Genomic DNA, 19,700 nt, shown 5'->3' with positions numbered 1-19,700 from the left:
TATACAAACCACAGAAACATTAGAGTCAGGTCATTGCTTTCTTTCAAATTAGATTGCTTTCTACTTAACTACACATCAATTTAATTTTTAGTAACACAGAGGAAAACCACAAGAGCAACCCAGTGGCTTCAATTACCTACAGCAAACACTCACAAATGCCTGTTCTGGTGCTACAATGAAGGCTCTACCTTGAAGAAAATCCCCAGTATAATGAAGACATCAGATTTTGAATTCATGTAAGTAAACCTGATACTCTTTAAGATGGGGGAGTCCACTCTCTCTAGTTTTTGAGCTCTACCCAATTCTCTCATTTGTCTTTTATGTGTGACTTTTTATCTACAGTGTTCACTTATCAGTTATAGACTTTTACAATTCAAAGAGGTCTCAAAGATTCTTCCCAATACAGGGATTTATTCAACATTGCAGATAGTCATCCAGCTTTTGCTTAAATACCTCAAACAAGAAAGAAAGCATGAATTCCTCTGGCAAAATTCTTACAAAGGCTCTGATATGGTGTGACAAGGAGGGCATATCATCTCTGTGGTTTTCTTCCTCCAAATCCATAACCACAATGCAATCACAAAAAAGCATCAGACAAACCCAAAAGGAAAGACGTGCTACAAAATACCCAACCCCTACTTTTCCAAAGTATCAAGCTCATGGAAAACTGTCACAGATGGGAGAAGACAGGAGACATGATGATTAAATGTAACGTAGTATCCTGGATTGGACATTGGGACAGACAAAAAAATACAGATATTAGTGGAAAAACTGGGGAAACCCAAACATTAATTTCTTAGTGTTGATAAATATACCATGGTATTATAAAATGTTAGCAATAAATAGTATATTACATAAGATATTAACATTAGAGGAGGCTGGGTAAAGATATATGGGAACTCTCTGTACTGGTTTTACAACTGTAATGGGTTGAATTGTGTCCCCCCAAAATATGTGTCAACTTGGGTAGGCCATGTGTGGTTGTCCTCTGTTTTATGATTCTCCTATGTGTTATAAAGCTTAATCTCTGCCTGTGGTTAAAAGGATTAGGGTGGGATGTAACAGTCTTGCTCAGGTCACCTCCCTGATCCAATGTAAAGGGAGTTTCCCTGGGGTGTGGACTACACCACCTTTTATCTCTTAAGAGATGAAAGAGAAGCAAGCAGGGAGTTGGGAACCTCATGCCACCAAGAAAGAAGCACTGGGAGCAGAGTACATCCTTTAGAACCAGGGTTCTTGCGAAGAGAAGTTCCTAGTCCAGGGGAAGATTGACAAGAAGGACTTTCCTCCAGAGCCGACAGAGAGAGAAAACCTTCCCCTGGAGCTGAGGCCCTGAATTGGAACTTTTAGTCTACTAAAAAAAAGACTGTGAGAAAATAAATTTGTTTTTGTTAAAGCCATCCACTTGTGGTATTTCTGTTATAGCAGCAGTAGATGACTAAGACAGCAACACTCTTCTAAAATTACTTCAAAATGAAGTTAAATAAAATATCTCAGAAAGATATTATTTCCCTTTTATGGTGAGGAAAGATGGAGAGTTAAAGAGTAAGTTTGTAACTTTCTTCCATCTATTCCTTACACGTTTTTGGTGTCTTAATCATCACATCTTGCTGAGACCCAGCAAAGAATGAGGGCTCAGACTCAGGAGTTACACAGCTCTGGTTTTGAACTTAATTTCTGCCACTCACAAACTTGGACAAATTTCCTAGGCTATGAAACATCATGGTGTCTGGCAGCATGTACTCAAAAGAACTGTTAGCCACTTACTGAATGCCCATGGAAGGTACAAAACCTGGCTCAGATAAGTTGAAACAGCCACACTAACAGCAGTACCCCCCGTCCACTCCAATCAATCGGAGGGCTTTTGAAAAATAAAAATTCCCAGGCCTCACTGAATTTATATAAACCTCCCCAGGTAATTCAGATGTGCAGCCAAACTTGGGAGCCACTGTTCTTTAGTATTTAGAGCCTCACTGAGGGAGGGTTCTTTCTACAGTGTTTCTTGAAAGTCAAGAATTTCAACCTAAGCCTCTGAATAAAGCACCAAAAGACCCTTTATAATAGGTAACATTGTACATAGTTCTACCTTCCCTGAGGGAGCAGTGGAAAAGGGGCATTTATATGTTATTTAAGGAAAAGTCTAACCGCAGGGATTTAATCTCCTAGCCAATTCTAAATGTTATTATATATTTATGTATTCTCATGGTAATCACTTTGTATTTAATCCTTTTGCTTTCATTTTTCAGTTTACTAGAGCCAAGAACATGCCCTTCAATTCAGCATGAGTTTGCTCATTTGATTACTTGGTTGTCATTTTTCAGAAAATAGTCATGACAATTTGGGCCCAGGTGGGAGAGCCTGCCTGGAACACAGGGCAGCATGAAAGCAATGAGTGAAGACAACCAGAAAAGACGGGACATTGAACAGCGGTTTACATTTTCACCCAGAGGCCAGGCCTGTTGGTTAATAAAGATAGAAGCCCTGGTGGCACAGAAGTGAAGAGCTTGGCTGCTAACCTAAAGGTCATTGTTCAAATTCATCAGCTGCTCCTTGAAAACCCTATGGGGCAGCTCTACTCTGTCCTATAGGGTCACTATGAGTCAGAATCGACTCAGCAACAGGTTTTCTTTTTTTATATATATTTTTAAAAAAGCCCTCACAAAATATACACATACGCTAAAAGTAAAACCTATGAAAGCTGCAACCGGTGTAAGGTGGAAACTGACAGAGAAGGAAACCTCAAAATATTTTCCACTAATAGAGAGTGATAGGGAAGTGGTAACACTGTACCCTCTCAAAGGTGGAAAACTTACTAGACTTGGAAAAACAAGGCAGTCTCATCAAGTTCCGGCTTTCACGGGTTTCATCGTATATGTTTCAGTGTGTATACACACGTACATATATATATGCATGAACAGATAGAGCCACATCAAATGGATGATTTTCTGACAGAGTCCAAGGAAGGGTGGATAACAAGATAGAATAAGAGGATCCTACCAGAGGGCGAGGGAAACACAGAGAGTAAACTAAATAAGGTCAGGGTCTGAGGATGGAGTTGGTAAGACCAGGATGAAAAAAGGGAAGCACTAAGCAAGGGAAGAGTGAACAGCAGGTGGGTTAACAAAGGAAGCAAACACTTCATTTTCAGCGACTCAGTGACTCCATCACTTAAGCCCCATTCTCATCATTGCTTGTGGAGGCCTCATTCTGCCTTTATTTTATAATGTACCTTGAAATTCTCATATTCATGTTAAATGCCACTTTGGAACAGAACTTTATTTTATTTTATGTGTGTTACAAAGAAGTCTGTAAGAATTGTGATTAAAAACAATATCCTGTGTTATACCTTTTAATTACCTGTACATTGTTGCAACCTTTGGCCTAATTTCTCTTCTTGCCATGTCCCCCTAAAAAGCTGTGAACATAGTTTATTCAAAATCAATGGGCACTCCACATGTGGATTAGCTCCAGGGGTTTCATACAAAGCTAAGGCAGAGACCTATTAATGAACAAAGGTCAGGCTTGAGTTAGAGAATGGTTTTCCCATTGCTTAGCCTCCTGCCTTCTCTCATGACATGATAAAATCTCCTAAAATTTAAGACATTCCTATTAGTTAAATTTTAAAAATGATTTGAAGTATACATGTATATGTGGTACTTTTTTTCCAAACTGACTTGGACTCAATTTCCTTATAGAAAAATGTGACATTAAAAGGGCTTCATGGCAAGTAATAGTTCTACTCCTAGAAATCTGTCCTAAGAAAATTATCAGAAATGCTAAGTTTTATGTTAAAATAAGTTCATCATAGTATTATTTATAACAACAAAGATTGGGAAACAGTCTAAATGCATATCTGTTGTTAGCTGCCATTGAGTCAGTCCCCAACTCATGGCAACCCCGTGTGTTACAGCGTAGAATTGCTCCATAGGGTTTTTGGGCAGTAATTTTTATGGAAGCAGTCCACCAGGCCTTTCTACCATGGAGCCACTGTGTGGGTTCAAACTGCCAACCTTTAGGTTTCCAGCTGATCACAAAACTGCTTGTGCCACCCAGGCACCTAAATGCATGGATGAAAGGGGATAATTACATATATTGGAATACAGTCATGTAATGTTGCCTTAAAACAAACAAACCCGTTGCCATCGAGTCGATTCCAACTCATAGCGACCCTACAGGACAGAGTAGAACTGCCCTACAGAGTTTCCAAGGAGCAAATTGTCGACCTTTTGGTTAGCAGTCTTTACTACTACACCACTAGGGTTTCCATTGTTACATTAAGTAACTACTTAAATTATATTTATAAAGAATTCTTAACATGGGAAATCCTTATGGTAACAAGTGTGTAAAAAAGAAAAAAGCAGGATGCTACATTGTTTATAAAGCATGAAAAATTAGTATAAATGAACACGTATATGAGGCAGCCAAACTGAAAAACCAAACCTGTTGCTGTCAAGTCAATTTCAACGCATAGCAGAAGGTAAAAATCAAGAGTTCTGGCTCTGAGGTAAGACTGCTTGAATCTGAATCCAGGCACTCACCACATCATTCTGAGTGCTCTTGGGTTAGGTTACTTAACCTCTCTCTGTCTTAGTTCCCTGTATAATGGAAATAGTACTATTAACTACCCCTATTGTGACTATCAATAAGGAAATATATACAAAGCATGTAAGGTAGTGCCTGGTTCATAATTCTCAATAAATGTTAGCTGCTATTTTTATTATGTTACTATTATTAACATGTGTTAAAATACAGGAGGGAAGAAGACCCAAATGTTCACAGTAGTTACCTCTACATAAAAAACTGTTGCCATCAAGTCAATTCCGACTCATAGTAACCTGATAGGAAAGAGTAGAACTGGCCCATAGAGTTTCCAAAGCTGTAATTTTTGGAAGCAACTACATCCTTCTCCCAAGGAGCAGCTGGTGGGCTAGAACTGCAGACCTTTGAGTTAGTAGCTGAGTGCTTAATCACTGTGCCACCAGGACTCCTGCCTCTATACAATGAGTTTAATATGGGGGGGATTAGTTTCTTTTTATATTTTTCCATTTTTTTACATAAGTTTAGAACAAGAGGCATGCCAGGCTTTTAAAAATGACAAAAAATAAAATCACCTGCAGCGAACTTTTTAAAAAAAAAATTGCTGTGACAATTTTCAAACCTTGAAATGCTCAAGTGTACACACTACAGCAATCCCCACTGCAAATGAGGAACACAGGACACACACTGCCTTCTAACACACTGGGGTTATTTCTAAGTTACTGACCTCAGCTTCATAGAATAAGAAGGGTTTCCCCAAGTGCTGAGCTATAATTTTAGTCTGTTCTTGCCCACATAATTGTTGAAGTTAGACCAACCCATTCCTAATTGATGCACTTTATTTATGTCTTCTCTTTGAAGGAATACCCTTAAATATAACATAGTCAGGACTGGGTATTGGTTTGTTTTCTTTAGTTGTGCTAGGTCTCTGTAATCATAAAACGTCATTCTAATAAAAGACAAAGATCCATAGTATAGAAAAGATTTTCCAATTCTGAAACAAAACGCTATCAACCCAAAGTAAGGAAGTAGGATTATTACCACCGGCAAAAAAATGAAAAACTCTCCTGGGATTTAGATACTGAGAGTGACACATCTTAATTTGTTTCACAAGCTGCCACCCTTAAGAGTGTAAATAAGATTTGATAAGACCTCTAAGATTTCCAAATCTTTGAGTTATTTGTTCCTTCAGTCCAACTACCTAACACTCTCCGAAGAGCTCAAATTTCCACCCTGGGAATCCCATGTCATGTTTAATTCAATTGATACATAGAGAACGTCCCCTTCTAAGAAAACCTTAAATGCTCAATTTCAAAAGGATCTTTTCATATGTTTTATATTTAAATCTATAAAACTAGAACCACCAACTTCTGGGACAAATAATAGACCAGTTCTAAGATAGGTTTGTTTGTTTCTTTTTTATTATTATTACGGATGCATTACTCGGGACATGGTACATTGTACCGTGCAAATGTTAAAAGCTGAAGAAGTACTTCAAACTAATTCTCTTGACAAAGGGGATAATTACAAAATAAGCCAATTATACAGCTGGTTTTTAAGATCACAGTTGAGGCAAGCGGAAGCAGTATTTCACTTATTTGGCAGCTAAATCCTGTTACATATGTAGGTAACAAAACTTTCAAACAGATTCAGATTAGACCATGCACAGTAATAAGATGGGCCTACTGCTTGAGGCAAAATACAATAAAACGTATATAGTGAAACCTGTGAGAGCCGGAACTCGACAGGACTGCCTCGTTTTTTCTGAGTCTCACTGGTTTTCTGCCTTTGACATGGTGGCTGTCTTACCACTTTTCTATCGCTCTCTATTAGTGGAAAATATTTGAATATTCCTTCTCTGAGAGGTTTCCGCCTTACACAGATTCTGGCTTTTGCAAGTTTTACTGTGCTTTTAAGAAAAAAAAGGGAAAGAAAGAAAGAGCGTCCACAGAAGACCACACGTTTGATATAAGTTGGCAACCACACACCATAGGATGAAATGCTAGAATTCAAACCAGAAAGCCTATTTCTAGCCTGTGTTGTGTTGTCAAGCAGCTCTATGACTCTGGGCAAGTTATTTCATCCCTCTGAGCCTTGTTTTCATTTGAGCGTGTGTGTGTGTGTGTGTGTTTTCCTCCATTCCAAAAAGAAAGGCTTGGGGTAATATGTGCAAAATATGCAATATGTGCTTAAAGTATATGTAAGTGAAATTAACTTTTTCTCTATTACTGCATCATGGATTAAAAAAAAAAAAAGGTAGATGGATTTTTACCAAATTTGGAGGACATTTTACATAATCTAAGATACAAGCTCACTAGAATATTCACTTTGGAACCCTAGTGACACTTTAAAAGTAAGACAGTCTCTGCTGCCAAAGGATTGAGAGGAAATAGACTGTGATATCAAAGTCAAAAGGGCAGACAATCCAACTTTCAGTAGTTGATTAGTGATAAGGTGCTTCTTACTGGGAAACTCCAACAGCTAGTCAAGGGTAAAGGGCAAGAGGAATTAATCCAAGGAGTGCTAATGGTTTCCTGAAACAATGCCAGATTAGTTCTAACATACATGTGAATTTGTATATAGACAGGTAGATAGACAGACAGACAGATAGATAGATCAATATATATACATACGGTGGGGAGGGAGAGAACTACTGCTTCAACATACATTTGCAAAGCACTTCAGGGTAGTTGCCTCAGAGCAAGAGGTATCCCTGTCTGTCTTAGTTATCTAGTGCTGCTATAACAGAAATACAAATGGGTGGCGTTAGCAAATAGAAGTTTATTCTCTTACAGTCTAGTAGGCTAGAAGTCCGAATTCAGGATGCCAGTTCTGGGGGAAGGCTTCTTCTCTCTGTCAGCCCTGGAAGAAAATCCTTGTCATCAATCTTCCTTGGTCAAGGAGTTTCTCAGTACAGGGACCCCAGGTCTAAAGGATGAGCTATTCTCTCGGCTCTTGTTTCTTGGTAGTATGAGACTCACATGTCTGTCTGCTCCCTTCTCTCTTTTATATCACAAAAGAGAGTGACTCAAGATATAACCTAATCTTGCAGATTGAGTTCTGCCTCATTAAAATAACTGTCTCTAATCCCATCTCATTAACATCACAGAGGTAAGATTTACAACACATAGGAAAATCATGGTAGATGACAAAATGATGGACAATCACACAATACTGGGAATCGTGGACTAACCAAGTTGACACACATTTTTTGGGGGGGACACAATTCAGTCCATAAAACTATTCATTCCATGTAACTCCACCCCCACCCCAAGACATTCTCTAGTACCAGTACCAGTTGCCATGGTGTCGATGCCAACTCATGGCAACCCCATGTGTGTCGGACTAGAACTGTGCTGCATAAGGTTTTCAATGGCTGGGTTTTTCAGTAAGTTGCCAGACCTTTCCTGTAAGGAATCTCTGAATAGACTCAAACTTCCAATCTTTCAGTTAGCAGCCAAGTACATTGTTTGCACCATCCAAGGACTCCTAGATTTTCTTGAGGACCTCTTTATCCACATCTTATACTCATGTGTTTCCAATCATTTCTTCTTCTCTAGCTCCTTTTTTACTCTCTGAAAGCATGCTATGTATCTCTTCCCTGTCTAAAAGACGCTACACCTTATATCTACTAAAGTCCTTGAAAGGGAGGTCTATATTTGTGGTTACTGCAGACTCATCTCCCATTCACCACTCCACTACTCAACTTACCACAATTGAACTTTTAGTCCTATCCTTCTACCAAAGTACCAATGACCCTCCCAAAAGCCGAAACAGTGGCTACCTCTCAGTCCTTGTCCTGGCCTCACTGCAGCATTTGATGCTACTTGACCTACTCTTTTTGGGATATTGTACCCACCACCATGGTTTTCACCACCACCTCCACATTGATCTTTATCACTGGCCTGATATCACTTATGAGGTCCCATCAGAAGATTTATCTGGTGATTGATTATTTTGCTCTGGATGTAACAAAGACATCTGAGATACAAAATCTATACCCATGATCTTTCCCTAAACCTGCTTGTTATCTTTGCTCCAATAATCAGTTGGTGACACCACCATTCACACAGTCACTCAAACCAGTAGTTCCCTGGGAGTCATTCTCTTTCTTTCCTTCAAACTCAGTTGAACCCTAAATAGTTTTTACTTTCCGTGTCTAACTCCATTCCCAATGTCCTCAATAGCTCACAGAAGACATATAGTATTAGTCTCTGAAGTAGATTCCACGTCCCCAGTCTCACCCACTCAAGCCCATTTTTTCTACCCAAGTTTCTCAAGGTTCTAGCCTTGGCTCTGTTTTCACTTTGGGATCTTTTCCTGGAGATTCCATACACTTTTAGAGTTGCAGTGATTACACATCACAAAGTAGTTTCCCTACTAATAATCACTAGCCCCAACTTCTGCTTCAGACATTAGTGTAAAATTACCAGCTGTCTGCTGGATATTCAGTATTTACCAAACTCAACAAATTTTCGTCTCTAAAAATCTCCTCCTCCTTTTACATTCTTCATTTGGGTTAATTGCAACACTCGACATGTTCTAAACTGAATTGAATTATCTTCCTCCCCAAACCTGCTCCTCCTCTTATCTTGGAGAATGCATTTGACTCTGTGGAAAAGAATCATCCTCAGCCCCTCCTTCATGATCATCAGCCACATCACGGGGCGAGACACTGTTGATTACAACCCTTAAATGTTTCCCTCAACTACATTCTTGCTTTTTTCTTTCAGTTGCCTATTTATTCGTTCTTTTCTACTATGAAAGTGATTTAACTGGAAACCCTGGTGGCATAGTGGTTAAGTGCTACAGCTGCTAACTGAAGGGTCAGCAGTTCGAATCCGCCAGGCACTCCTTGGAAACTCTATGGGGCAGTTCTACTCTGTCCTATAGGGTTGCTATGAGTCAGAATCAACTCGATGGCACTGGGTTTGGTTTTTTGTTTTTTATGTAAGATCCATAATTAGAAAAAGGAAAAAAATCTCACCAACCTGACAAAGCCATTTGTTAGCATTCTGGTGTATTTCTTTCTGATCTTTTAAAAATATAATCATAATTATAATGCACATGCAACTTACATTCTGCATATGCCAATTAATATTTTTATCATTTTTTTCATGATGCTACATAAAAAAACCAAACCCGCTGCTATCGAGTCGATTCCGACTCACAGAGACCCCGTAGGGCAGAGTAGAACTGCCCCTTAGAGTTTCCAATGAGCGCCTCACGGATTCGAACTGCTGACCTTTTGGTTAGCAGCTGTAGCACTTAACCACTACACCTCTAGGGTTTCTTGTTACTACATATGCTGCGATAATTTACCTCCTGCATGTTCTATATGTATTTTACAGCTTCCCTAAAATTAATTATTTTGGGACACCTTTAGTCTGATGTGCTTGCTAAACTTCCATAGGCAGTTGGAAATTTGAAAGATATTCATAAGGAAATGTCTAGCAAACAGATGGATCTTTTGAAGAATATTTTAAACTTATCTAAGTTATATCTGCATGCAAAAGCTGAATAATGAATAAGGAAGGCTCAAGAAGAATTGATGCCTTTGAATTGTGGTGTTGGTGAAAAATACTGACTATACCATGGACTGCCAAAAGAACAATCTGTCTGAGAAGAAGTACAACCAAAACGCTCCTTAGAAGCAAGGATGACGAGACTACATCTCACATACTTTGGACATATTATCAGGCGGGATCAGTCCCTGCAGAAGTGCATCATGCTTAGTAAAGTAGAGGGTCAGCAAAAAAGAGGAAGACTGTCAATGAGGGATTGACACAGTGACTACAACTATGGGCTCAAGAATAGCAACAATTGTGAGGATGGTGCAGGACCGGGCAGTGTTTCATTCTGTTGTGCATAGGGTTGCTATGAGTCAGAACTGACTTGACGGCACCTAACAAAAACAATCAGTTATACCAGGAAATATTTATCAGGTTTTTTATATTTACATTGGTCAGTCAGGGAACGTAAGTATTGTTAACAGATTCTCAAATCAAACTGACCAAGAATGTTAGTATGTTAACACAAATTCTCACTTTATCTTGGTCTCTCAGTAGAATCTCCTACACTGGAAGCCATTTAAAGTCCTCTTTCACCCAAGAACCACAGAATGCAGTTTAAAATACGGGCTCCAGAATCAGAGATCTAAGTTCAAAATGCACGTTCTTCATTTACCTAGCTGGTGACTTTGGGTCAATTTATTCAGCTTTTTTTTTACCTCAGTTTCCTCATCTATAAAATGGCAATAATAATAGCAATTACTATATAATGTTAAGAGAATCAAGAGATGGTAATAAGACATACCAAAAACCACATAGGAAGTTCTTAATCAAGTGTCTAGGACAGCTAGCACTGAAAAGTACTGGACATTAACATCAATTCTCAATCCTGGCGAGTACATTTTGGACTCTGTCATTGATGTTCTTATTGCTATGAAGTTAATAAGCCTGCCTGTCACAATCCTCTATCCTTCATTCATCATTGAGAGGTAGCAAATAGTCTGAATGGATAATGATTCCAACTCATTCCACCACTGACCCTAACTTGTGTCACTCTTTAGAGAGAGCTGCAGGCATCTAACAATTTGATTCACTTTTACAATGGTACCATAGTCCACCAAACTGATGCTGAGGTTCGCTCCTCTCTACATATCTCTTGACAGGCAGAACATGCATTTAGATCATTTATTTTGTTTATGAGATGACAAGAAGTTGCTTTGACTGTATTTTACCAAACCGGACTTTTTTTTAAGTTGCTGAGATTGAATGTATCAGTGCTTTTAATCTCACGCAAACATGGCTTCAGTCACCAGTTATTTTCCCCTAGTTTTGAATGAAGTGGTGACATCTTCTTGCTAAATTTTTCTAGTAAACAAGTTCCTAGGCAAGAATATCCAATATTCCATGTGTATTTTCATGATCTTTTTCTCTTCTCATTATGTACTTATGTTGACATATGAAAATCTACGTAAGAGCAAGTATGAGGCTGGCAGTACACCAGCCATGTTGAATAAACAAGGGGCTGTGCCAAAGGGCCAAGACTGCCATCTTCAGTAACAGAGGCAGTTAACTAACTCCCAGCGTGGATATATTAGGCAAAGCAGGAACTAACCTCTGCTTTTAGAGTATCTCCTTATTTAGGCATACTTCCAGTTCCCACTCAGCTAAAGAAAACAAGAGATTCGGGTCTTCAGTCCAGCTAAAACCGGTCTTGGACCAGCTCAGGCCTCCTGAACTGTGTAATCCTGATGATTGCTCCTCAGACAACTTATTGACCTCAGAGGACAAAAAACACACCCCCGTTTACACTCCGGACGTGGGCAAAATGCCATCTTTGTAGCACCCCTTTCAGACTGAACAGGCATAGAAGACTGGATAGTCCCAAGAATGCCCTTTCATGTCAAACCAATCAGCAAGCTGGCCCCACCCTGGGGTGCTCCTGAGGACCCCAGGCCCGATTTACTTTAACCGTATAAACCCCTTGGGCTATTGTTCAGGGAGACACTTTGGCAACCCAAGTCCCGAGTTCCGGTGTTCTCCTTTACTGTGCAAGCTAAATAAAGCTTCTTTGGCTTTCATCAGCTCCCTGTTTCTTCACAGCCGCGCCAAGCAGACCTTTGACTGTCAGGTTACAAGTGAATAAAAACAAAATATAATTAGAAGTGTTCAACCTACCCCCAGTTTTAAAAGGTTAGCAATATTCTTAGGAAAACTTTACTTTTTAACTTTTGTAAAACAGCAAAACCATTTGCAAATAAAGCCCTATATACATGCTATGTTGATGATTAGTAATTTACCATTAAAATATTACAAATATGGCAATTAACTGATCACCTGCTTGATCAGTTGGAGAAAATAACTAGAGATATTTTTCAGGTTTTTATAGAGAAGCAAACTTTTCAATTTATTTGTCTTTGTAGTCTTTTAAAATATTTCTAAAGTTAACCTCTTACAGCTCTATATGGCCTCAAGCTTTAAACAATGTAACTCAAAAGTCAATTAAGATTGAAACAGTATCTCCATAAAAATAATAAATAATTCAAAGGTAATATTTCAAGTTTCACCTTAAAGGTTCTATGTATTTTTCTCCCAAGGCAATGCATATTTTAAAAATTCTCAAGTAACCCCCATTCATATAGTTAAGACATGACTTTATCATTCTTATTATTAAATGGAAAAAAATGTTTTTTGAACCATTAAAGGTTGAATGTACCCTATAAAAAAAAAAATCAGGAAATTCAGCCATTAACAGCTTGATTTGGGCTTTATAGGCAGTTGGTTTAAATTATTTACCCAGAGACATTCTTCCTTCATTTGCAACGGCCTTCACTCTCCTTCCTCTCACCCATTCTATTTTCAAGTTATAAAAATAACTCACAGGAAAGAGAAGCTTGGGATTCAGAATTCAAATGCATGTAAATACAGCTTTTACCCATTTATCCCTTGCAAATGGCTAAGAGTAAAGTATGTGTGCTCAGCTTGTATTTTCTCTCAAGAAACACCCCAAATCATACAAGTGTGAGATGTATTCTGTGAAAGCACAACTAGCCTTACTAAGCAAATTTGTTCCCCTCAAAAGTGATTCAGAGAAAATAGATCTATCAAAGTATGAGTGAAAATAAGTTCAACTATATTATCCACTGTGCCTCTAAAGTGACAGAGGAAGAGAACACCACCAGCAGAGCAAAGCAGGAAACATTATAAACAGGCCAAGATAACGTTAGAGAAAAAATTTAGTAGTTTGTTTTTTTTTTAAGATATAGTTGTTCCTCATTTTTCTTTTATCATTGTATTTTTGTTGTCTACCACTTGCAAGTTTTTATTCTCTGCCATCTATAAAATAAAAAAAGGTAAGTAGAATCTTTTCGTGTTCTGGTCAGCTACTATTTGCTTGGTGACAGGCATTCAGTCATTATTGATAAAATAATATTAATATGAACTATTTTTCACTATTTTACATCAAAATAAATGCTGTTCAACATTTCTTAGAGATATCTATAACAAATTTTTTTTTTTTTTTTTTTGCTATTTTGTTCATTCCAGTAAATATTTCATTTAGGCTTCTCTGCAGGCAAAATTACTTGGCCATATCACTCAAAAAGTACTTACGTTAGTGTTTTCCTCATTTTCTTAAATATTTTCAAGAAGTACTCAGAAAAATACAAAAAAGACTAAACCGTTGACAACAACAAAAATTCCCTAGGCTTATCCATTCATCCCATCATTTCTACCCAAGATCTTTACATCCTTCCCTCAGAAAGTCTCTTAAATTTACTCTTCTCTCCAATTACCTGACCACTGCTCCTTAATAATGGAGTACTGTAATCTCCTAACTATTCTGTTATTACTTTCCTCCTCTTCTGGTTAGCTGGAAAGATCTTCCTAAATCATTACTTACCTTGACCATACACTGTAGTTGAATTGATAATCTATCACAAAATACATCAATATCACATATCCAAGAGTATGTTGTTGTTATTATGTGGTGTTGAGTCGGTTCCAACTCATATCAACCCTAGGCACAAGAGAACAAAAACACTGCCTGGTTCTGCACCATCCTCACAATCGTTGCTATGTTTAAGCCTTTTGCTGCAGCCACTGTGTCTGTCAGTCCCTCTTGTTGAGGGTCTTCCTCTTTTTTGCTGACCCTTTACTTTACCAAGTATGATGTCCTCCTCCAGGGACTGAACCCTCCTCATAACATGTCCAAAGTACATGAGACAAAGTCTCGCCATCCCTGCTTCTAGGGAGCATTCTGGCTGTACATCTCCAAAGACAGATTTGTTCGTTCTCTGGCAGTCCATGGAATATTCAATATTCTTTGTCAACACCCTAATTCGAACGCATCAATTCTTCTTTAGTCTTCCTTACTCATTGTATAGCTTTCACATGCACATCAGGTGATTGAAAATAGCATGGCTTGGCTCAGGCATACTTTAGTCCTCAAAGCGACATCTTTGCATTTTAACATTTTAAAGAGGTCTTTCACAGCAGATTTGTCCAATGGCAATACGACATTTGTTTTCTTGACTGCCGCTTCCGTGGGTTTTGATTGTGGATCCAAGTAAAATGAAATCCTTGACAACTTCAACCTTTTCTCAGTTTATCATGATGTGGCTTATTGGTTCAGTTGTGAGGATTTTTGTTTTCTTTATGTTGTGATGTAATCCATACTGAAGGCTGTGGTCTTTGATCTTCATCAGTAAGTGCTTCAAGTCCTCTTCACTTTCAATAAGCAAGGTTGTGTCATCTCTGTATCATAGATTGTTAATGTGTCTTCCTCTAATCCTGATGCCATGTTCTTCACATAGTCCAATTCCAACTCGCAGCAACCCTATAGGACAAAGTAGAACTGCCCCCATAGGGTTTGCAAGGATCAGCTGGTGGATTCAAACTGCTGACCTTTTAGTTAGCAGCTGTAGCTCTTAACCACTACACCACTAGGTTTTTGTCCTCTACATTAGAGTTCAGCGAATGACAACATGAAGGCCAAATCCAATATGCTCCCTATTTTTGTAAATAAAGGTTTATTGGAACACAGCCACATTCATTTGGTTACGTATTGTCTACGGCTGCTTTTGCGCTACCATTGCACAGCTGAGTAGTTATAAGAGTTTTTATGGCCTGCAAAGCTTGAACTATTTACTATCTAGTTGTCATGGATTTACTATCTAGTCGTCATGTTAAGCCATGATTCCCAGTATTGTGTGGTTGTCCTCCATTTTGTGATTGTAATTTTCCTACGTGTTGTAAATCTTAATCTCTGCCGGTGGTTCATGAGGCAGGATTAGATAATGTTAAAGAAGATTAAGATGGGATGTAACACCCTTACTCAGGTCACATCCCTGATCCAATGTAAAGAAACTTTCCCTGGGGTGTAGCCTGTACCATCTTTTATCTTACAAGAGATGAAAAGAAAGGGAAGCGAGCAGAGAGAGGGGGACACCAAGAAAGCAGCACCAGGAGCAGAGCCTGTCCTTTGGACACAGGGTCCCTGCACAGAGAAGATCCTAGCCCAGAGGAAGATTGATGAGAAAGACCTTCCTCCAGAGCTGACACAGAGAGAAAGCCATCCCCTGGAGCTCACACCCTGAATTTGAACTTCTAGCCTACTTTACTGTGAGAAAATTAATTTCTCTTTGTTAAATCCATCCTCTTGTGGTATTTCTGTTATAGCAGCACTAGAAAACTAAGACACTGGTCTTTTACAGAAAAAATTTACCAACTCCTAAACCAAAAACCTCTTGCCATTGAGTTGATTCCAACTCATAGCGACCCTATAGGACAGAACAGAAATGCCCTGTAGGATTTCCAAGAATCTCCTGGTGGATTCGAACTGCCAGTCTTTTTGTTAGCAGCCTGAGCTCTTAGCCACTGCTCCACCAGGGCTGGCCTGCATTATTTCAAACACTCAGTATGTTCTGATGTTTAAAATCTTTGTCAATATGGTGGATAGGAAATATCTTGTGGTTTTACATGCAAATAGACTAAATTGGATTTGATTTGATTACTAATGATGATGATCATCTCTTGATTTGTTTATCACCTTTCCCTATTTCCTCTTCTGTGAAACATCTATTCGTGCCTTTTGCCAATATTTCTTTTCTTTCTTTTTTTGAAGCCGGTAAATGTACATTATTAAAAAAAAGAAATTGTTAACAGTGGCTTCCAACGGACAAAGGAGTGGGGACAAGTTGGCATGTATTTTCCACTTTCTACCATTTTTTACCATTCAATTGTCTACCCAGGTACATGTGTTACTTTTAAGTTTTTTGTAAATCACAACTGAATTTTTTCAAACAATTCAGTTTTAAAATGGCTCCTGTATATAAATTCTATGACATTTATTCAGAGTAGACTCCAACTCGTCCACAGCAAAACAAGACATTAAAGGTAGCACATCACGTTAGCACCATACAAAATGATATGGTTTTAGGCACTTTAACAAAGAAAAATGTTTAGAAATAAATGAGGTCATCCAGTCCTCTGCCACACCCTGAAAGAACTCTGCTGATTCGCAATTTACACTTTAAAATTGTCACATTAAATGGAACATCTGAACCCTCGGCACCACCATTATTTTTTCCTAACTTGAGGAAACAGACCAGAACCAAGCCTGAACTTTACAGACCACGTAAAACCTGCCAGGTACCAAGAGTTCTCTTTAACTGGCGAGAGGGATTCAAGTCAACAAAATTCAAAGTAAATACTTAAGATTTCCAAGTTGTATTATTTTTTGTTCTCTGCACTTTCCACATAGATTTTGAATTTACACATCCTGATTGTATACTTAGATTTTAGGGCTCCCTGCAGTGCTCTGATGGCATGTTCTAATTCCACACCTAGACATGCTCTCTACATCAGATAGTCGTGAAAACGATGTTGGTAGCATGATGAGTCTGATTCACTTATGTTAGGAGTTTTAAAAGCTTGTCTGATTAGAATCTGGTATCCTTTTGCTTAATATAAAATATGAAGCCCTGACCCAGCAGGTCATCCAATCAGGGCAGGTACAACGAAGAGGGAGGGGTCCTAATGCTGTGTTCACAGGGCGGGAAGTCCACAGTAAAATTAATGACTTGCCAAATTTAAGCGGGGAAAAGCAACACACTCAAGTTTCCATTTAAAGTGATTTTGAGGCAAACATTAATTTGTCAGTGTCCAACGTTAATTAGAAAATTTCTGTCTTCCCACTTGAAGCCTTTTAAATGGTAATTCTTATATTGAGCGCAAACTGGTCATGTGGCAGACTCTTCTAGAAGAAACTAGAATTTCATCCAGTACACTGTTTCCCAAGCCTGCCTCCACTCTCACCAGCCCATGCCCAGCTCTCTGTGTCCTACTGCTCACCCACAGGGCACCATGGTTGCCCCATTCTAGGTCTTCTCTTTTATTCCCAGCCCCACTGTCTCCCTTTGAAGCCCGAGACTTCGGATCTTCCCCTTTCTTTTCCCTCTTGCTTGGCTTTTTCTCTTTACCTCCTTCTCCTTTGACAGTGCATACCTGTCCCTCCAGAGTTAAATCGGCACACCCGTGTTACTGACCAAGAAGTCTTTGCTCACCCACCATGAAAATGGCACAGTCAAATCCCACAATAAACTCTGGACGTTGTAGTTGGCCCTGAAAAACTGCCTTGTCACAGGCTGGTGATTTCCTTCATCTCCTTCTCAGTGGGGCTTCCTGAGACGGTAACAAACATCATCAGTCTTGCCTATTTTAATAATTTTCAGTGTGCTTTCAGGCTTGCCCAGATTGATTTGTGAGAAGTCGATAGGTGCTGAAGGTCTTTTGTGATTTGGAAGGTCTCCTTTCATGTGATCATCGTTCTCCCACTGTTCCAGGAACCCCGTCATGCCCGCATCACTGTAAATGCGAATATCCTTCTTTGGGGCGACGGTAGCCTCACTGGGTGCTCCAGCCGGGTGCGCAGTGGTGCAAACCCAAGGTGGTAGCAGCCTCAGTAACAGAAGGTCAGAGGAGAAAGCAGGAGCACGGCCACGCCTGCCCAGCTGGAGACCGCCATCTTGGCCTTGCAGCACCACCCCGGGGCGGAAACTGGACCTGCCCTACAACCTGGGATGGTCCCGGCCCCGCCGCCGGCCTGAGTATTTCTGTTAGGTTTCACTTTGTTTTCTTTTCGAGCCATAGGAGTTCTTGATACGTTCTGGTCAGCATTCCTTTTTCAATGGCATGTCTTGGAAATGTCCTATTTCCTGACTGATCTTTTACTTTTTGTTGGTGTTGTTGTTTGTTTTTGATATTTATTGCTGAACAGAAGTTCTTTACTTATATGCAGGTTAAATATTTTAAGAAAGGTTTCCATACCCCAGCACCATAAGGATATTCTATTATACCTTCTTCTCCAAGTACCTTTTTTAAAAATATTGCATTCTACACTTAAGTCTTTAATCCACCTGGGATTGATTTTTGTGTATAAGGTTCCAATTTTTTTTCCCCCCACAAGGATCATCACTTTTCCCTGCACCATTTGTTAAGTTATTCTTTTCTTTCCCCTGATTTACAATGACTGTAATTCCAAGTAGAAAAGGTCAGTGTCTAGGTTCTTTATTTGGTCCCAGTGGTCTAATTGTCCTTCATTATGTGACACTATCTGGTTGGGCAAGTAGCCCCACAGTGATCATCTCTGCTGTTCCATACAGTTTTAAGCATTAGTTTGTCCAATTTCATGAAAAAACCTGTTGGAATTACTTCAAGTTTTTAGATCAAATAGGGGAGAATTCACTTCATAATACTGGTCCTCAAGAACAGAGTAATCTATTATCTTGGTCTTATTTAATGTCTTACATTCAAATTTCATATTCTTTTCCTTAAAAGGACATGTGTCTTTTGATAGATTTATTCCCGGGTAGTTGTGGTTATGATGGTTTTGGAGATATTAGGAAGAAAGTCATTTGTTTATTTTAATTACATCTTGTAATTGATTGCTGCAGGTACATAGATACAGAATTGAGTTTTGTGTATTGATTTTGGAATCCAATAAACTTGCAAAACTCTTATTGATTTCACACTGGTCAGAGTGATGATAGTGAGCATCTTAGCTTGTTCTGGATTATAAAGAGAATGCTAACGTTTCAACATTGAGTATGACCTTTGCTGTATGCTTTTGTAAACAACCTTTTGCAAGTTAAGGAAGTTCCATTTTATTCCTACCTTGCTAAGACCACTTATTTTGGATGAATTTTGAATTTTATCAGACTTTTTAAGCTATATTTATTACTATGACTAACTACCTTTTCCCCTTTAACATACTAATTACTAAATTTTATTAATTGGTTTTCTACTAGTAAACAAACCTTGTATTTCCTAGGATAAACTGTCTAGCTCATCGGTTTTGAGAATTCTTGTATAAGGAAAGCATTAAAGGATATAAAATTAATTCCAAAATTGGCTTTAGTTTCAACCCACGAGTTTTTTGTATATAATATTTTTGTTATTGAGTTCTCAATACTTATAATCTCAACTATGTCATATTTCATGGTCATCACCTTGGTGTAACCTGCCCATATTTACATTATTTTCCATGTATTTAATTTGATTGGGTGTAATGAGATTTGTACACATATGAAGGATTGAAATTTTTCAAGGAGGAAAATTACATTATGAAATAATATTTAAGGAGATTTCCTTAGTAGT

At 38.6% G+C, this 19,700-nt stretch overlaps 1 pseudogene; it reads right to left on the bottom strand.

Annotated features, from left to right (window-relative positions):
• Window positions 1-17,264: 17,264 nt before the first annotated feature.
• Window positions 17,265-18,069, bottom strand: LOC126076447 (LRP chaperone MESD-like; annotated as a pseudogene).
• Between the last annotated feature and the right edge of the window lie 1,631 nt (window positions 18,070-19,700).

This window comes from Elephas maximus, chromosome 4 (assembly GCF_024166365.1).
Source record: "Elephas maximus indicus isolate mEleMax1 chromosome 4, mEleMax1 primary haplotype, whole genome shotgun sequence".
In the NCBI taxonomy this organism is placed as follows: Eukaryota; Metazoa; Chordata; class Mammalia; order Proboscidea; family Elephantidae; genus Elephas; species Elephas maximus.
This window is presented reverse-complemented; position numbering and strand designations above follow the sequence as displayed.